Genomic DNA, 20,105 nt, shown 5'->3' with positions numbered 1-20,105 from the left:
ATTTCGTTTTAGTTTTTTAATCATTTATACATCAATATCAATTACTCGAGATAGACATATGTATGTATTTATATGTACATATATGTAAATGAAACTTTGGGGTAGTGTCTAATTCAGATAGATATATTTGTTTATTGGACAAGCGGTATTCAATATACGTACTTTAGATATATATATGTGGTTAAATGTCCTGTAACATGCGCCACAACACTATACACAAACACCACATAACCATAATACGTATCAGTCATCAATGTCTTATCTTCACAAGACTTATCTTACAAAACTCAAATCAAATAATATAAACATTCTCAGTCCAACAGAAGCTACAATCTATCCATTAGAGATAAGACACATTTCAATGTAAACAAAAACATGACTCAAACGAACATTGAGTGATAATGAGTTACAAAAGATGCAACTTTGCAAACTCAGCAATTTGCACCATTTGTTCGCTCAACTATAAATATAAGATAGAATTGATCTAAGTCTTTAGCCTGTGGGCGTGAGAATGAGCCCACTTCTTTTCTTACATGCCTGGTGATCTTATACTTCTGGCATGCGATGCACTCTCTGGCCCAGGAGTTTATAGGAGTTTATATTTATTCATGGAGGGCCAGAAGTATTTTTCGGTGACTAGCCGATTTGTCGTCCTGATGCTTGGATGTGATAAGTAGTGAAGTGCGTCGAACACTTGCTTGCGAAAAGTGGCCGGAATGTATGGCCGGGGTCCCTTTTCCGAGTACAAGCAGCAGAGAGAGTGTTTCGAATCGAAGATAGGCAACTCCCGAAATTTGTAATTGGGGTTGGATTTGAGGCTCTGAAGCACTGCGTCATCCTCATGCGCGGCGGGGATGTTTATCTCGGAGATACGTGACAAATCGTTAGCAACTATGTTGTCCTTGTCGGACGTGAACTGGCTTATAAAACTCAAATGTCGAAGCTGACGAGGAGACGCTTTGTCGGGCTTTTGTTTCAAGCAAAACACTGTGAACGGCCTGCCTTCTAGGGAGAAACGGAAGTACTTAATGCTCAAGTACACGGCGAGCAGTTCTCGATCGTAGGTGCTGTAGTTGCGTTGAGCAGAGTTTAACTGCTTAGAGAAGAAGCTCAACGTCTGCCAGAGTGGATTCACCTTTTGGTCAAGGGCAGCACCTACTGCGATGTCAGAGGCATCAACAAAAACGGCTAGGGGTGCATTTTGCCGAGGAAATGCCAAGAGTGTAGGATCAGCCAGCTGTTGTCGGGATTTGTTAATCGCGCGGACAGCCTCTTCGGACCACACAATCTCTCGTGTGTCTCTTGTTTTGGGGCCAGACAAGTACGCGTTTAAAACGGACTGGTCGGCCTTGGGCAGGAAACGACGATAGAAGTTTAGCATCTTTCCTTAGATAATTTCCGGCCTGGTGCACTAATTTATCCATAATGTACATACGTTTTGTAAGGCAGTATCTTCCCGAAGAGCCCAGTTTCGTCTGTTCGACTAATTCCATGGCGTGGCACTCACATGCTTCAATAAACCGTTGACTTCTTCCATTTTCGAAAACTCTCTGCTCTCTAGGGCAAATATGTTCTTTACGCTGGCTTTTACCGTTTCGCCCAAAGCTTTATCCCTCTGAGATTTGATAGATGGACTTGGATAACCCATACTTGTCACAAAGAATTTTTAAAGGTATTTAATTCTTACATTCATCTAAAATTTTCGCTTTATTTTCTAATGAAATTCCTTTCCGCGCAAGCGCAAGAACTCAAAAGAAAAGCGTAAAGGGCTAATTCCGACCGTGATCCGCCGTTGATATACAGTATGTCAAGTAATTCTTTGCAAACGGAAAATAACTAGAAATATTTCTGTTTGACAGATGGTAAAAAGCAAAATAATACATTTTTTGGTAATTTCTTAAAGTGTAATGTTTTATTGGAATATTAGCTAATACTTTACAAATAAAAGAACATAAAACTTGTTTCGAGCAAAGATTGAAAGCGTTGCAAATAAAAAACTACATTTCTTTCAGTGTCAAATAATTTTTTGCAAAATACATTATTGAATAAAAAAGTGAATAAAAAAAGTAATTAAATTAATATTTTTCATTCTTAATATTTAGTATGGAAACCCTTAGCATCAAGCACAGCCTGCAGTCTCCTTTTCATAGAGGATATCAATTTTTTGACATCGTATTCGTTTGGTATATTTTCCCATTCCTCCTGAATAAAGGCTTTTAACTGCTCTTTTGACTTCGGACTTCTCCTTGCAACTCTTTTTTTAAGATGAGCTCACAAATTTTCGATTGGGTTCAAGTCCGGGCTGTATGCTGGTGTATCGATAACTTTCGCACAATTATAAAGCGCCCAAGATCTACACAAATACGACTTATGTTTAGGGTCGTTGTCTTGGTATAGTTTGAAATTTAATTTATTACGATTACTAGGATCGATAAAACCAAATTTTGTGGCACTTTGAACCAATTCTGTTTTCAGAATATCTAAATAATACTCTTTATCCATTGTTTCGTCAATAAATCTTAATATGCCTACTCCTTTTGATGAAATGCATCCCCAAACCGTGACCGACAATTTCCCGAATTTTACTGTTGGTATAATATTTTTATAACATAAAGCTTCAAGAGGCTTCGTCCAGACTCTATTTGGGCCCTCATTGTAATAGAGCATAATTTTAGTCTCATCGCAAAAAATAACGTCATCCCAGTATTCGATGGGGTATAAAACATGCTCTTTTGCAAATGAAAATCTTTTATTTATATTAAATGTTGATAACAGCGGTTTTTTCCTGGCTACTCTCGAAGAATATTTATGTTCTAAGAGTACTTTTCTCACTGTTTCATGTGAGATTTGAACTCCACAATCCTTTTCTAGTTCAACAGCCAACGATCTTGTGGAAGTGTAAGGATTTTCATCGATTTTTCTTACCTCTCTAGGGGTAAGCTTATTCGGTCTTCCTTGTGAGCAACGTAAATGTATCCTATCTTCTTTTTCAGCACGATTTATTATATTGTAAACGGTTCTCAATTTAACTGAAAACATTTCCGCAAGCTCCTTTGCAGTTTTTCCTTTACAATAATGAAAATACACTAACTGAATAATATTGTCCAGTGTACTGATTCCAGGCATTTTGACTTTAAAAAATTTTCAATGAACAATCAAACAAAATCCAACCGATTGCAAACGGATTTCACTTTGAATGCAGCAACATAAACATATCAATGCGATACCGAATAATACCATCTAGAATTCTAGAGAATTCTGTCGCTATATGCATGCGTGTACGTATTACAGTGTGTTTTGCAAAGAATTTTTTGACAGTGGAAAATGTGATCACGATTACTTTTGGCGTATTTACATTGCCTTTTGAAATGAAGTATATGTGTTTATTGTGTAAGTAGGTGATTGCCAAACTAACCAACAATTTCCCTTTTTTAAACTTTAAGAATTTAACCATTTATTCATTTTATTTCATATCGAAGTGAAATCTATATAACTGTTTTTTCTTTGCAAAGATTTTCTTGACATACTGTAGGTATCTATTTACAATCACGTGTAAATGAATGAAAACAAATATGCTCAAATGCAACTCTACACTTTAATGTTTGAAATATGAATGGCCGCTTTGTTTTTTTTTCATTTTATTTATTTCCAATTAGTGTCTTACATCTGATACATTTTGCTTAAGAGTAGCTTAGAATTCGCTTTGCTAGCTTAGAATTATTACAATGGGTGGCTATGCATTGTTTGGCCTACCCGACCTTCTCTGTAATTAACTTTATTGTGTAAAAACAAACTGTAATTTACAACATTTCTTGGCTTTGTATTTAATTAAAACATTACTTAACCTATTTTCAAAACTGCGTCCGCACTAATGACGCGAGAAGGTTTTATTTTACTTACTTACATCTACCTTATTACTACTTTTTTACTACTACTTATTTCTACTTACATAAATACTTAATTCTACTATATACAATAACACTTAATATTCATACAGTGCTTAGCCTCTTTGCCCTCCTACCAGGCAAGGTATGTCGAAGAGGGACAGAATTATTGATTTTAGGTCAGGGTTCAGTATCTGGCACGGCCTAAGGAAAGTCGCTAGTGGGATTGTTTTCCCCTGCTCATGCAGTCTTCTAATTTTTGGGTTTGGATGGTTTTCAAGTTTATCGAAAAACCGCTCCGGAATGTTGAGAATATATTCTCTAATGGGGTCTATATTCGCTCGCTGGTATACTATGGCGTTCCTGCCGCACTTCTTAGTCTTCCAATTGTAAGACAATCCAGTGCAATGTCTTAATACACGGCGATCGAAAGACATGCATTTATCCATGGCTTTCGAAGAGCAAGTGATCCACGAAGGGGCTCCGTAGCATATGATGGGCCTGATGAGAGTTTTATATAGGATCAGCTTAGTTTTTCTTATGAAGAAGAAAGTAGATCTTGCGCAATGCACCATTTGCTTTTCCAATGGCGAGTTTAACATGGTCGTCATTCGTTGGGAATTCGTTGAAATTAATTCCTAGATATTTGATCGATTTCGACCCTCTTACTATTGTATTTCCGATTTCCAATTTCAGGCATTTAGACTTCCTGTGGATGGATCTAGATCCCCAGTATCTAGATTTCCTCCTGAAGATAAAGACTTGTGTCTTGGTTGAGTTAATTTTGATACCCCAGCTTTGGTAGTAGTAGCAGAGGTCAACCAAGTAATCCTCTATATCGCTAACTGCCTTGTCTGGGCGAAAATTAGAGGAGTAGACGAGTGTGTCGTCGGCATACTGCATAAGTTCTGTACCGACCTCAGGGGAGGGGACATCAGCAGTGAAAATGTTGTATAAAGTAGGACCAGAAATGCATCCCTGCGGCACCCCAGAAGTAACCGGCAAGAGATCGGAAATCTCATTTCCGACACTGACGTAAAAATGTCTATCCTCGAAGAAACTGATGGCAAGTCTGATCGTCGGGATTGGAAATTCGTATTTGATCAGTTTATAGATTAGCCCGTTTATCCAGACGGAATCAAAGGCCTTTTCTAAATCCAGAGCGCAAGCTACCGTGGGTTTGTTATTGACGTTAAGTCTGCCGGCCACAGTATCGTGGAGGTAGCTCAGGGCGTGCTGTGTTCCGTGTTTAGTACGGAAACCGAACTGATGGTCTGGAATAATGTTGTTAAGATTGCAGTGTTGTTCCAGCTCTACGGTCCATGCTCTCTCAAAAAGCTTCCCCAGGTTAGATAGAAGTGAAACGGGTCTGAAATTACCAGGTTTGCAGGAGGCACCTCTTTTTCGAATGGCTATAATTTCGGCTATTTTCCAGATGGATGGGAGGTATTCATTATTAATGCAGTTATTAAAAACCGCAAGCAGGAACTCAATGGAGGCTACTGGAAGATTTTTTAAGACGAAATTCGTTATTCCATCTGGGCCTGCTGACTTTTTACCGTTAAGGTTATGGGTAATAGCAGTGAGTTCTGATAAACTCAGAAATTTGCTCGAATCAGTAGGCTTGTTGGAAGGGTTCTGGGCAGAAAAAGACGTGATTCTGTAGCAGTTCCTAGAAGTGAAATCTCTGACTGTTGAATCAACAGTCTTAGTGACAGCCGTTCTGTTGCTCGGAGGTGTTGCGTTGAGCTGCCGCTCGAAGAATTCCCCAAGTGTTTTTGTTTTGGGTTAGAACAAAGTTGCGGGCTTTGTATTTCCCCGTTAGCCTGTTGATATTTTGGAACATATTAGCTCCAGGCTTAATGTCTGCAAGTTTGCGGGTCAATTCCTTGCTACGGAAGGTCGCCACCATATCACGGATTAGCGTACTGAGACAATTAATCCGGGAGAGTAATGCTTTATATTCCGCATTTATTTTATTCCCGAGCTCGTGAAATTTGCGCTTGAGATTACGTCTCAAAATCTGCCTAACTTTCAAGTGGAGCATTATCTCATGTGGAAGAGAATTGAATTCAAACCCATCGACTTTTATCAGCTTAGAGTTCCTGCGTGCAGCAGTGTCAATAGCGTCAGACGCCAAGTTAATAGCCTAGTCCATTTCTTTGTCCGACAGATTGCGATTATTTGAGAGCTTTTTCAAGTTGAGTTTTGGTGCTAACTCAGCCCTGAATTTATCCCAGTCAGTGTGGGCGAAAGACCTAATTGTGGTCATTACTCTCTTTTTCAGAGAGAGTTGAGGACAGTTTGAGATTGACCGCGAAATGGTCGGACATGCCAGGTAAGGTGTCACATGATATTACCTGAAAGCTTTGCTTCATTTCCATAGACAGAAGGAAGTAGTCTAATATAGATTGACTACTGGGCCTTGACGGAGAATTCGGCAAAACCATCACGAGATTGATAGGCGAGAAAGGGTCGTAGATCCATTTCAGCAGGGTGTTCCCATTACAGTTAATGGCCGTGTCGCCCCAGTGAGTGTGCCTGGAGTTGAAGTCGCCTCCAAAGACAAGGTAATTAGATTTCAACTGGAGATCGCTCAAGACTTTTAAGTCATGGCCCAGTTCCTCATTTCTAGATTGGCACCTAATATAAACGGAATATAAAGCGGAACAGGTTAGCAGGTTGTCTATGGCGACTTCCTCGAATTCATAATCTTTTTTGATTAATAGGGCAGAGCCGGTGTTGTTATCGTCCCGGATGGTATTATATCCGGTGAAGTTCACGTTATGCCTGCTTTTAAGATGGGTCTCGGAAACGCAATAAATGTCTGCTTTCAGAGAGTCGATCAACATCTGGGCAGTGGCACGTTTGGCGTGAGATACAAGAGACGCGGGGTTAAAAGTAACGATACTTAACTCCATAAATTAAGAATAAGTTTAATGGCAGCGAATTGCCGTTGTTCATTCGTGCTGGCTGAGGTGAGGCATCCAACCAATTCACGGAATGCAGCCGGCTGGTTTGGGAGAGACTTTGTTGGAGGTGGAGGTGCAGGGGCCACCCGGGGCAGTGATTGTTTCATGGCTTGGGCGTAAGATATGCCTGGTTTGGCCAAACTTTGCGACAGTTGTGCTACTGCCTGTTTGGTCTGCTGTGCCTCTTTAGATTTGCGGGCTTTGGCAGCTTCTTTTCGGACCAGCATATCTTTATATGCTGGGCAACCGCGGAAGCTGGCGGGATGTCCGACTTTGCCGCAGTTGCAGCATTGCGGCACCTCCGTTGAGGGGCGTGGGCAGTCGCCACGCGGGTGTTTTGTGGTGCACTTAACGCACCGATGTACAATTGTACAATTTTGAGCAACGTGCCCAAAATTTTGACAATTGAAACATTGAATCTGTACCAACGGTCTTATTTTTTCTAAGGTAACCTTCTGGTGTAGAATGTATTTCACCTTGAAGGCGTCGTTGAGCTCTTGAGAGGGCTCGAAGGTCACTATAAAAAGTCCCGATTGAGACTTCATTGCGAGAGAAGGATTCCCCTTATGTAGAGCTTTGTCCTGATTTGTCAGGAAGTTGGCTACAGACCGGATTTTAAGCTGCGGATGCTCAGCTTTGAGCTCCGCCAGAATTTCTACAGCATCGGTTTCCCGATGTAGTCCTCGAATAATGAGGGACTGCGTCCTCAGGGATTGAGGGGTGCTCGTTATAGCGTTTAAGCCTTGCTCTTTGATAAGAGCGAAGATTTTGCCGTGATCCTCGATGGATTCGGCGAAAATGAGGGTCTTATCCGCCCTCGTGTTTTTAAGAGTTGCCTTTATCCCTTTTCCCTTAAGGGACCTTAACAGAACAGGGGACATTTAATGAATATCCGGTAATTACCGGTATTTTTTGCTTTTTTGGTTTCTGAGCGAGGGTTGGGGTAATATTTGCCTGGGAAGTGCTTTCACTAATTTTAACACTTTTGGCGCTAACCTTACTCCTTTTTGGCTTACGCCTTGTGACGAAGTTGAATGGGTCTTCGTCCTCCGATGTTGCGGCAGTGATATTGCTGATTATAGTCTCGTTGGCTCCAACGTTGTTGGCTTCGATGTTGCCGGCTACGGTGTTCAGCTCTATCAAAACAGCTTCGGAGAAAGCAGACACACATCCCACGATGTCGTCCACTTCAATCGGGTGTCCAGCTTGCAGGTTTTCTTTCTCCTGCCGTTTTTCCCGTTCTGCTCTGCGCTCTGCCCGGAGCTCCGCGATCTCTTCCTTCAGCATCTTGATTATTTCGAGCAGATTTGCTCGACTCTCGTCTCCGGGGCTCGGACCCCCCTCTTCGTCAGAGGGGCCCCCGGTCTTCGCCCTCTTGGCGGACATCCTGTCTCCAAGCCTGTCCCGCGTGGATGTCAGAAATTCTCCGGTTCACTGAAAGAAAACAGAAAAAAACAATTGCATGTAAATTGTAAATTGTAATTGTAATATACGGTGTCTCAATAATATTGAGATACACTGTATATTTCACGGCACTATACTTCCTTTGTCACTGTTATTATGCTTTAGCAGAGCACTCTGCCTGCTCCGTCGCTTGTCACTTATTTTTTTTTTGTTTTTTTTTAATTTTAACACCTTCACTTTTCTATTTACTTCGCAGCACACGTCTGCTCGCCTCGAGATCTCGAAGCGAACTGTGACCGCTTTGTTTGCAATTACATGTCCTTTTAAAGGATTACAATGCAAGCAATCAAATATACATCTTTTCCTTATTCTTACTTACTAACAATTGTGTATTTACTTCGGTCTTGTGCAATAAAACTAACTTACTTGCTAACGAGTATTTACTTTGACGATGCCCACATGTGTAGGCGGATGAGGATGACGTAACTGGCTCGCGAAACAGAAAGCGGATTGTCTGCGTGAACTGTCCCTGCCGTAGCCGTCACGGACAGGTGATGTCAAATAGCACGCGGACTAATTTTATACAAACAGTGATTGAATGTACACCGCTGCAAATTTTGTTTCCAAGATGATATCCGATGAAGAAGAACTTCTACTCTTTTTCGGGTTCTGTCATTTTTTTCACAACGTGTCCGCAGTTCGCCGCGGGCAAGACTGTCCGCCGCGGTCAATCGCTTGCTGTTTGATTAGGATGATGTAATATTTCATAATACCGAATTGGAGACGGATAGTCCACGTGGACAGACCGCTTTCTGTATGGTGAGCATTTTTAGGTTCAGAAAGTTGACCGGCAGAAGGAGGATCCCAAGGAGTGGTCCAAGCTGCCCCTGTCTCACTTCAGCAACAAGAGTGATACCGGAGGGAGGGAGGTGCAGCTTTGAACCTCTCTCAAAAAGGGTCAACCCTGACTTCACCCTTCAGATATTGCAGATGTATCCAGGCTATCCTAGGTACAACCTCCATACCAATTGGCTGTGTCTCAGTCAGGAAAATAGAAATCGCTGATACTCCAGTGGAGTGTCAGTAAAATGTTTGGACAAACACTTTCATTCAGCATTTCCAGACCACCAGTATACCGATTGTATGTGGGACAACAGGTGTTGTTCAGCAATCTAAGACCAAATATAAAGGTGATACATTTGGAAAACAAACAACAAGTGCTCCAACTATAAGCGCAAAAAGGAGAACGTTCCCAAACCGGAAGACCTTATGAAGATAAGTGCTGAGATATGTCCTGGGGTGTTCCATGCTAAAATGGAAGTGGAGACATATCTCCCTAAGCTAGATATGATGGCGAGTGACCATGTTGTCACTAATGACAAATGGCCCCCCTGGGGTGGACATGCGTCAGAAGATCCTATCCAAACAGCGAGTCGAATAGAAGTTATGAATGAGAACATCATATATCCTAAACTCCTAAACTCTAGAAAAAAGGGGTTAAAGCCGTATGTTCCGCAGGACTTCTGGCAAACATTATCAATTGATAAGTGGATGAGTTAGAGATGATAAGATATAAATGAGGAAAAAATCATTTATTGTGTTGCTATTCTTTTTGGAGAAATTTCTGCTGATACTGAGTTGTGGGAACATAATAATAATAACTGTGATGATGATCACAATGATCAAGATCAGTGGCGTTGGAAATGAGTGACACACAGTATGAAACCACTAAAAAGGTTCATGTGTAAATTAGTTTAATTTTGAGAATCAATTATGAGTTGTAAAATTGTTGGTTTCATGGGTTATAGGGAACAGGAGAAGGTATTGTGTTTAAATCTAGAGTTAAAAAGCCGGTACCAATTCTGCATATCGCCATTGGTAGTTAGTGATTATGTAAATTCTGTCTACTATATCTTATCTATTGAGAGAGATCTCCGATCAGGAAGGAATGTGATAAGGGTAACATATTGTTATGGTTTGAGCTGATTAAACAAGCACAGAATGTGTACATCTGTGTTAAATTAGTTTTATGGATGGGTTTTAAATAAAATGATGTGTGAAAAACATTTTTGGAAGGTTCAATGTTTGAAGAACAAATTATTGTACATTAGTTCGTGAGCTGATAAAATGAGGAATAGAAATTTGAAAATTTGAAAACCATGAGTATGATGTGAGGTAACAGGGAATTAATGTAACAATTAGCGGTACAAGACCATCCCTTTAAGTAGAGGGTAAAAGTGTGAAGGAGAACGTTATGATACAAATACTTGTTGGGACGACAGGACCGGGTATATGGTAATTAAATTATAGAAAGAAAAGGGAGGAAGAGAAAATGAAATAATGTAAATATCTATGTGATATTGTAATTGAAATTGAGTAAAGTTAGATGACTAAAGTTTCATTGTAAATAATGAGTAAGTAAACCTCAGTGAGCATGTTATTGGCTGGGATGCACTTGAAAGAAAGAAAAGTGGCTCATTCTGATGAGCGTTAACTACGATAGAAAACTAACTAAAGCTCAGACACAAGTGAGAAATTGTATTATTTGGAGTAGATAGGCTGAAATTAATAAAAATGTTGAAACGTGGGAAGCCAACCTCAAATTTGTGTGCTAGAGGAGTTTGTTTTTTTTAAAAAAAGGGAGTTTAATACGTTAGGGGTGCCTATATACGTATTTCGATCCTTCCCACAGGATCTCATCAGTAGGCTTTTTGAAGAAATTCAAAACTAAGTATGATCTATTTTTTGTATTCATTTTAAGCTGAACTAAGTCCCTGATGTAGAAAAGTAGCTAGTCTGATTTTATAATCACTTGTTTTTGATTAGTGAGATGAAGTAGTATTTTGATTATGATAGTGAGAAATCGTGGGGTAGAAAAGGAAAAAAGTATCACGTTGTTATGTAATGTAGGACGAACCGATGTGACACAAAGTGTTATAAACAATGAAGGATTGAGAGGTCGGGGGATAAGTTAGCGGAGTTAGTGAAGTATCGATAGTAGAACCGTGGGTGAGTATATGAGAGTTTTAAGTGGAGATTTGTAATATCGTCTACGTGGGCATGTGTGATGGATGAAAAATTGAATTGGTAGACTAGATGATATGTCTAATTAAGTTGTTAAATAGATCAAGGTGTGAATGAGAGGTATGCAGTATAAAAATTCTAGTGCGTTAGAAATATTCCACAAGAAGGATAATTTGTGGAAATGAAATAAAAGATGGTTATGAGGGAAAAGGAATTCTATGTGTGTGAGAAGACAATAAATTACTGAGGAACGAGTGTGGATAAATGTTAGTTATGTTTGGATATCTGTATAATTAATTAATTTATGTGGTTAGTACGACAAGCATTCAATGAAGACAAGAAGTTACAGGATAAAATAACATAGAAGATAAAAGAAATTGTAACATGTGTTATGGTGTGTTGGGTGACGAATCTAAGTAGATAATGATACCAAAAATTCCTACCTTAATTCAAGAAAACTTCTGGGCTAAGTCTGGTGGGTAGTGTGAATGATATCTGTAATGGAGTCAATTTTATGCCGCAACCGCTGTAGTAATGATGGTATAAGTTGTGGATAATATCTGTGATAGAGTCGATTTTTTGCACCGCTGTGGTAATGAGGGAATAAGTTGTACTTCCTTTCTGCTTAGTTCATGTAGATGTCCAAAAAAGGTGTAATGGAAGGGAAACAATGGTGCGAGGACATTTCTAATAGAGATTCAGTTATAGTCTAGGTAAAAGTGTAATTGTAATTTTACCTCTGGGTCCGTTGAGGAAGAAGAAATCCTGAGAAGGGTACCGTTGTATGTTGAGGGATAACAAGGAACCTCACTAAAACATTAAGTGTTTGATGTAGGTTACCAACAAATTCTAGTAGATATCTATACCTCTTTGTTTGGTTGTTTTATACGTAAAATAGTTTTTATAAAAAATTAAGACCGCACAAGGTGTATAATTCGGTTTGGGAGGATCGATGATGAAGTTGTTTATGTCTTTGCGGAGAGAACAACCACTGTATGTTCAATTCAAGAATGTTAATTCACTGAGTATTAATTTACCGATTAATAGTACAAGCCGCGATTTTAAGTAAACAACGAATAATTTCAGCACAAGACGTGAGAGCACAAAAGTGGGAGAAATTGTTTTTATAAAGTTTTTATAGAATGTAAACAACAGTCATAGTCTTACTATGTGTTTATAAATTCTGAACACCAATGAATTATGATCACGAGTTTCCGACCGTGATCCGCCTTTACAAAACAAATGATTTCAACTGTGACTCTTCACTTTAATATCTTGGATAAGAGTGCACCTTTTTTTTTCTTAACACATTCAATTTATTTTGTTTGATTTTGTTACAGGTAGTTTATGACTAAAATGAATACTAGACTTATCTCTAACAGCTTAACTTTAGCTAGAAATTAACATTTTGCTTAATACTAGACTTAATTTACGGTGGTATTAATTTATCCTAGGCTAATGCTATAGAGGGGAAAGTCAGGAAAAACCCTCTTATGTTGTTGTTTGTTCGTTGGGTAATTGTGTTGCATGAATGGATGGAGGAAGGATACATATAGGGGAAGGTGGTGTTATTGGGCGGTGGAGTAGACGAGGCCAGGGCGATGTCGATCGTATGGGCGGTTGAATATGATCATCTTCCCGCCGCGATAACTGCTGTTTTGGGAGGAAAGGGTTAGGAGGTCTGAAGGGAGGGGATGGTGGCGGTATGTGGGGTTAGTGTTATGGTTGCGTATGTGGGAGTAAAACTGGATGAGGTTGTTTTCATGGGCTTGACATTTGATGAGGAATTTAGTTAGTGAGGTAAGGAGGATCTGGTCTATGCGTGAGCACTTTACCTCGTCGTAGACAGCTTGGTTGGAGTGGATATTGGACTGGGAAAGGGAGAGGCGGAAGAACCTCCTTTCGCGTACCCGAAGGCGCTCCATTTGAGCTGAGGAGACGTCACACCATGCGACGAATCCATATGTAATTAAGGGACGGATTAGCTGCTTATAGCAGTAGAGTTTCACTTTGGGGAGGATGGCGGAGTCTTCCTTAAGGATGGGCCATAGGGTTTTTAGTCCTGTTAGGGTCTTTGAAATGATGGAATTTACCTGGGGTATGGGTGATAGGCGGGTATTGAGGGTTATTCCCAGGTATTTAGTGGATTTGACGGAGGGAATGGTAGAAGGTCCGATCTTGATAGTGAGATTGCGGGTGTCGGCCAGCATCTTGCGGGTAAAGGTGGCTCTACCGCGGAAGACGATGGCTTCGCATTTGCAGGGGTTGAGTAGGAGTTTCCAGGATTGGAAGAATTTGTTGAGGGTTTGGATTGAGGTATTGATGCGGTTTTGGTCGGATTTTATTCTCCACGAAGAGGTGTAGAGGATCAAGTCGTCAGCGTATTAGATGGTTTTGACTACTTGGGGGGAGTTGGTAGGGTGCTGGAGTGGGATATCGGCGGTGTATAGGGAGAAGAGGGTTGCTGACAGAACTGAGCCTTGGGGGATGCCTGCGGGAGGACTGTAAGGGTCGGACAGGGTATCATGGATACGGACTAAGGATTGGCGATCAGACAGGTAGTTAAGGATGAGTTTGCATAATTGTGGGTGGAATTTGAAAGTGTGGGAGAGTTTGTAGGTGAGGCCGTCGTGCCAGACCGCGTCGAAGGCTTTCTGGATATCGAGGAGGCAAGCTGTGGTGGGGATGTTGTTGTTTAGTTGGGATAGGATGTCGATTTTGAGGACTAGGAGGGCATGTGAGGTGCCGTGGCCGCGCCTGTTGGCAAACTGGAAGGGGGGGATAATGGGGTGGTCGGTGATGTGTTGAAGCATGATATCGTGGATGACGCGTTCGAAAATTTTCGATGTCACGTTGAGGAGGGAGATGGGGCGGTAGCTGCCCGGGGAAGCTGAAGGCTGGTCCTTTTTTAGGATTGGGACGATGTGGGCTCGTTTCCATGGGGTGGGAAAGTGTGCAGAGAGGAGGCATTGATTGAAGAGTTGGGCGAGAAAGGGGCTTAGGGTTTTGGCGCATTTTTTGAGGATGATGATGGGGATGTGGTCGGGTCCGGAAGATTTTTTATTATTTCGGGAGAGGATGATGGATTCAACTGTTTGGGGTGTGACGGCTTGTATTGGTAAGTAGTAGGGTGTTGTAGGTTCGGATGGTGGGATCGGGAATTCGGTGTGGATGGCTGGCGTGGTAGTGATGTTGTGTATGAGTTGGCACACCGCTGTTTCTGTGGGTGAGTCGGACAAATGTTGGGTGGTGTGGTGGGCGGCTAGAAAGCTGCAATCAGGTCGGCGTGGGCTTTGGGTGAGGTGTTGTGTGGGAGGACGCTGGCTGAGCGGGGTTTGGCTAGTCGGGGGCAGGTACCCCGGAGTTTATTGCATGTTTGCTGATTAAGCGAGATGTTCGCATGCTTTACCGCGTAGTGATCAGCGTATAGCGGGGGATAAAGAGTGCACTCTTTGCTTGCAGTTACATGTCCTTTTAAAGGATCACAATGCAAGCAATAAAATACGCATCTTCTCCTTATTCCTACTTCCTAACAATTATGTATTTACTTAGGTCTAGTGCAATAAAACTAACTTACTTGCTAGCGAGTATTTATTTAGGCATCGTTCTTTGATGATGCCGACATGTGTAGGCGGATGGATGAGGATGACGTAGCTCCTCCCCACTAAATGTAAAGCTCATCCTCGAGATTTTTTTTTTTTTTATTGCTCTTATTTCTATGACTTATTAGTAGATATAATATAAAAATAATTTTTACACATAACTTCTTGGTTTACTAATCGGATATCAATGTTTATTATTTTCCTTTCTTTCTTTCTTTTTTTAATTGGAACCTTTTTCTTGGCAATGTGTTCTTTGCCTTTTATATCTCTGAGGGTGTATCTTTCCAGAATTAGCTTGTATAAGTTAATAAAAATATCGGGTAGTTATATTAAAAAAAAACAATTTATTACTTCATGCCTGTTTGGCATTCTAATTACAACTAACTACAATTTTTTGAAATATAAAAGAAATTAATATGATTTTGCCTAATGTGCAATCATGCGATTTCATCGATTGCACCGATGACCCCAATAGTTGCAGACGTCGCTTTTGAATGTGGTGCTGACACAGGTGTGTTTGCGCGTGCAGCATTTCCGTTCGGGTTAACTCGCCCGGCTTTAAATGCGATAGTCCCCAATCGCTAAAAGAATCGTATGTCGTTGAACCTGACCTTGGTAGTTGCTGATCGTGGATCTGATGTTGGAATTGATGTTGGCGGTTCTGGATCGGATTTCGAAGACGACGATGATGTCGGAACCGGTGATGGTAGTTCCGTCGATTGCTTAACCTTTATTTCTGAAACGATATTCTTAGTTTTGAATTTTAAGCATAACTGGAAGGAAATGATGAAAGCGATAAAAACGCCAATTATGGTAAGTGTTGAGTATGTTGTTATTCGATGGATGCTAGTTTCGGTACGCATAAGTTGAATCTCGCTGGTGTTGTTTATATGGAGATTTTTCATCATTTGTAGTGAGAGTACTTCCTGGTAAGTGTTAACTTCTGGAGATGGTTGTAATATGGCAGGTAGCACATTCATCGTTGTTATATCGCGATTGACAAAGGTCCTTCCATTTACCGTTAAGCTCGTGTTATGGATTTTAACTAAATAGGTACAGTTTAGTTTATGGGCTATCTGCTCAGCTTCGATTGTACCAGTAAATTGGTTCAGCAAAATTGTACCGGATGCAATCTCTTCAATGGCTGTAAGGCTTTTCATCAGGTTTGGTATGCAAGAGGTGTTTGAGATATCCAAAATTTCATCCGATTTACAAATGGTTAAAGAATTTACATTTTTACAGTTTTCAATTACGCCAAATATTTGTTCATCATTTTTCAAAATTTTACTAAATTCGATGAAATTGATAATATGTTTTTTCTTTACAGCTTTAATTAATAATGTTTCATAGATAGGCTTAGTCGTCAAAGGAATATTTATAATGTACAGTAAACATGACAAATTTGTTATTATTTTTACTTCCGCGAAATCTAAAGCTTCTTCTATTGTGGAGTACGGTACAAATTCTTTATCTAAAATGTCAGTAGCTAATTTCATTTCTATTTTTGATAAAATAATTGAGTTAACGACGCCTAATTTTGCCCAATGAATTGCTAGGTTTATATTTTTCAATTCTTCTTTAATTATTGACAATCTGAATTTAACATCTAATATCATATCATAATTTGTTTTGTTGCTTTCCTTAAATAATTTCTGAATTTCGTTTGCAATTTGTGTAATATTATTGATTCTTTCAGTGTACATTTGATTGATTAGAACCTGTCTATTATTATTTTCTAACATATTGTTAATTTTTGCTTTTATAGTGACAAAGTCCTCGTGATCTGGATTACCTGCAATCCATTTCCAAGTACTGCCGATAAAATCAAGTGACCTTTTAATTTTTCGTGGTTTTAAATTTCGAATAAATTCCTGAATTTGTTTGAGCTCGTAAGATAAATGAGATGAGAAAGAATAGTGTCTGACTTCTGGGAGATTAAGAACAGGTTCAATATCTGTTACGAAGCGCTCGTATTGATCGATGTTGATAGTGTGGATCAATTTAAAATTTCCGTCTTGTATTTTTGCTCTTCCTGTGTGAAACAAGACGATTTGGGAGTTCGAGAAGTCCAAAATCTCAATTTTGGCGTTTACCAAGTAGGGTAAGATCCTGAAAAGGGAAGACTAGTTACGTATGTGGCTTTTATGTATGATTTTTCCAGATTCAGTTAAAACGGTTGTATTATTGTTTTCTTTAACAATTTCTTGTTTGTATCGTGCTGTCAATTTTGATCCTTTTCTTTTGTTTTGTTTTACGTAGATAGTTTCTCCAGTTTCGTATTGCTTAGTGGGCTGTCTCGTCTTATTGTGGTTTTTTATGTCCGTCTGTTGTTTCTGTCTTAATTTCTCAATATTTGATAGCCGAATTCGTTCTAATTCGTCTGGGTCTATTCTTGGAGTTCGGCCGAAATGTACAGTATGCAAAATTCGTATTCGTACACCCATTTTTTTACCTATTATTTGTTATTTTTAAGTCAAATATAACATTAAGAGATAAATAAATTGTATATTATTATAGCAAATGAAGAGGTTAATTCATGTACATAATAACAAGTATAAAATATATTTTAAACTTAATAATAAAAACAGTAATTCATATAAAACTCAAAACAAAATTCGTATTCGTACACCTACAGACTTCAAAAAATGTGCTAGAAATATAGTTTTAGTACTTCGTGGGAAATCCTTTTTGTTTTATTATTGCTCTAAGCCTATTTGGCATTGATTGAACTAATTTTTGGGTTAAGTTCGGTGAAATATTTTGCCATTCGGTCTGCAAGGCAGTTTTCAGGTCTTCTTTATTCCTAATACTGTAATTTTTTAGATTCTTCTTGAGAATAGACCATAAATTTTCTATTGGGTTAACGTCAGGACTCTGTGGAGGCGTGTTTAAACACTTTCGACAATTGTAGAGTAGCCAAAGCCGCGTGTGAAGTGCCGTATGCTTCGGATCATTGTCCTGTTGAAATATATACTTCCTACGAATTCCTAAATTTTGTGCACTCTGATGTAAATTAGTTTTAAGAATTTGCACATATTGCTTCGCGTTCATTATTCCATCAATAAAATGCAAGTTTCCAACACCAGAAGCTGCAAAACATCCCCAAATCATCAACGAACCACCTCCATGCTTAAATGTAGGAAGCATGTTTTTTGGATATAGCCTCGTATTTTTTTCTCGCCATATACGAACCCGTCCGTCCGACAACTTTAGATTAATTTTGCACTCTGAAAAAATTACTCGTTTCCAATAACGAAAATCCTTGTTTAGATATCTTTTTGCAAAGTTTAACCGTTTTCTTCTATTGACATTATTGATAAATGGCTTAGAAGCGGGAGTCCGGCTCTGTATACCGAATCTACGCAAATAATTCCGAACACTTTGGGGTGTAATTTTAATTTGGAACTGGTTTTGCAAAAGTCCTGCTAATTTCACTGCACTTATCGTGTTATCCTGTCGAACAACACGCCGAACAAAGGATTGGTGTCTCCTTGACAAAATTAATCTGTTTCCATTTCTTTTTTTCTTCTCGATTCTACCAGACGAATTGTAAATCTTTACTACAGATTGAATTGTCGAGTGACTCCTATGCATAATTTTTGCAATTTGTCTCAAGGATTTACCATCCTTGTATAGCTGTATCACTATCTTACGATCACTGTTCGAAAATTTACTACCTTTTCGACTCATTTGGAAAATTTGTTAAAGAATTAACTCTTTATTTGTAATTCCCAAAACACTTTAGCTCGAACTGTCAACCACACTTTTTCAAGAATTTACCGTTAGAATTTTACAGTGCAAAATTATTAATATCGTACAGGGATTGAGTTCAAGCCGCTAGTCGGGGTGTACGAATACGAATTTTGCTTCGATTGAATTTGGAAATTGTTCTCTTGAACAAACGGATGTAAATAAAATTTAAGATTAATGTTCTATAACAACTACATACATATTTATGTAAAAAATTGTTATATAAGATTGAACGAATTTTCTATCATTTCTCAGAAATAACCCAAAAACCCGCAAAATATAGGGTGTACGAATACGAATTTTGCATACTGTAGCTCAACTGGTTTTTTTCCCGTAGTGGAGTGAATAGTAAGGTTGTATTCGTAAACAGCACGCTGCAAGAGATTTTCGAAGGATCTAGGTGGTCCTTCTTCCTTTAGGCATCGCATAATCTCAGTAAGCGTACTGTGCCAGCGTTCAACTTGGCCATTTATCTCACTTTTATAAGGGGGAGTCTTATAGATTCGGATTTTAAGGTCATCTTCTATCAGGTTGTCCACAAAGTTTTCGCACAAATCAAAGACAGAATTCAGCAGATAAGTTTATAAAAACCTTTAATTATTTAATCTAATATATAATTGCCTCCATTAGATACGACTTCCCTCCATCTATCGGGCAACTTCAAAATCCCCCCTCTATAAAACTCTTCCCCCTTCCCCTCAAAGTACGTGCGAAGTGCACTTTGGAGGTCAGCTTCAGAAGTCATTTTTTTACCATCCAGAAAATGTTGGAGGGACCTGAACAAATGGTAATCAGAAGGAGCAAGGTCGGGACTATACGCAGGATGACTCAAAACTTCCCAGCCAAGCTCACTCAATTTTCGCTGAGTAGTTAAAGATGTATGCGGCCGGGCGTTATCATGATGAAAGACAATATTTCGCCTGTTGACCAATGCTGGTCGTTTCGAACGTAGCTGGGTGTTTAATCTGTCGAGCTGCTCGCAGTACTTATCGGCGGTAATGGTCTCGTTTGGTCCCAAAAGCTCGTAGTGTATGGGGCCACGAACGTCCCACCATATACTGAGCATTCGCTTCTGCTGATGAATAGACGGCTTTGCTACCGATGGACCCGGTTGATCTCGATGAGTGTAGGCTCGTTTCTTCGCTACGTTTTCGTACACAATCCATTTCTCATCGCCAGTTACCAATCGATTCAAAAAAGGGTCGTTTTCGTTCCGTAAAAGGTTAGCGGAGCAAATTCTCACTCTATCGGCCAGATTTCGCTCAGTCAGTTCGTGCGGTACCCACTTTGTGCTCTTCAAAACATATCCAAGACGCGTAATGGCTACTGCTACTCCTGATTTTGATACACCGAGATCCTCTGCAAGCACACGTGTCGAAAGAAAAGGATTCGCTTCCAGTTTGTTGCGCAGGATATCGTCGTCAATCGTATAGGGTCTTCCTGAGCGAGGTTCATCTTCAAAGTGTCAG

The sequence above is a fragment of the Hermetia illucens genome, chromosome 2 (genome assembly GCF_905115235.1).
Source record: "Hermetia illucens chromosome 2, iHerIll2.2.curated.20191125, whole genome shotgun sequence".
Lineage (NCBI taxonomy): Eukaryota > Metazoa > Arthropoda > Insecta > Diptera > Stratiomyidae > Hermetia > Hermetia illucens.
The sequence above is the reverse complement of the archived record's forward strand: the minus strand, read 5'-3'. Positions refer to the sequence as shown.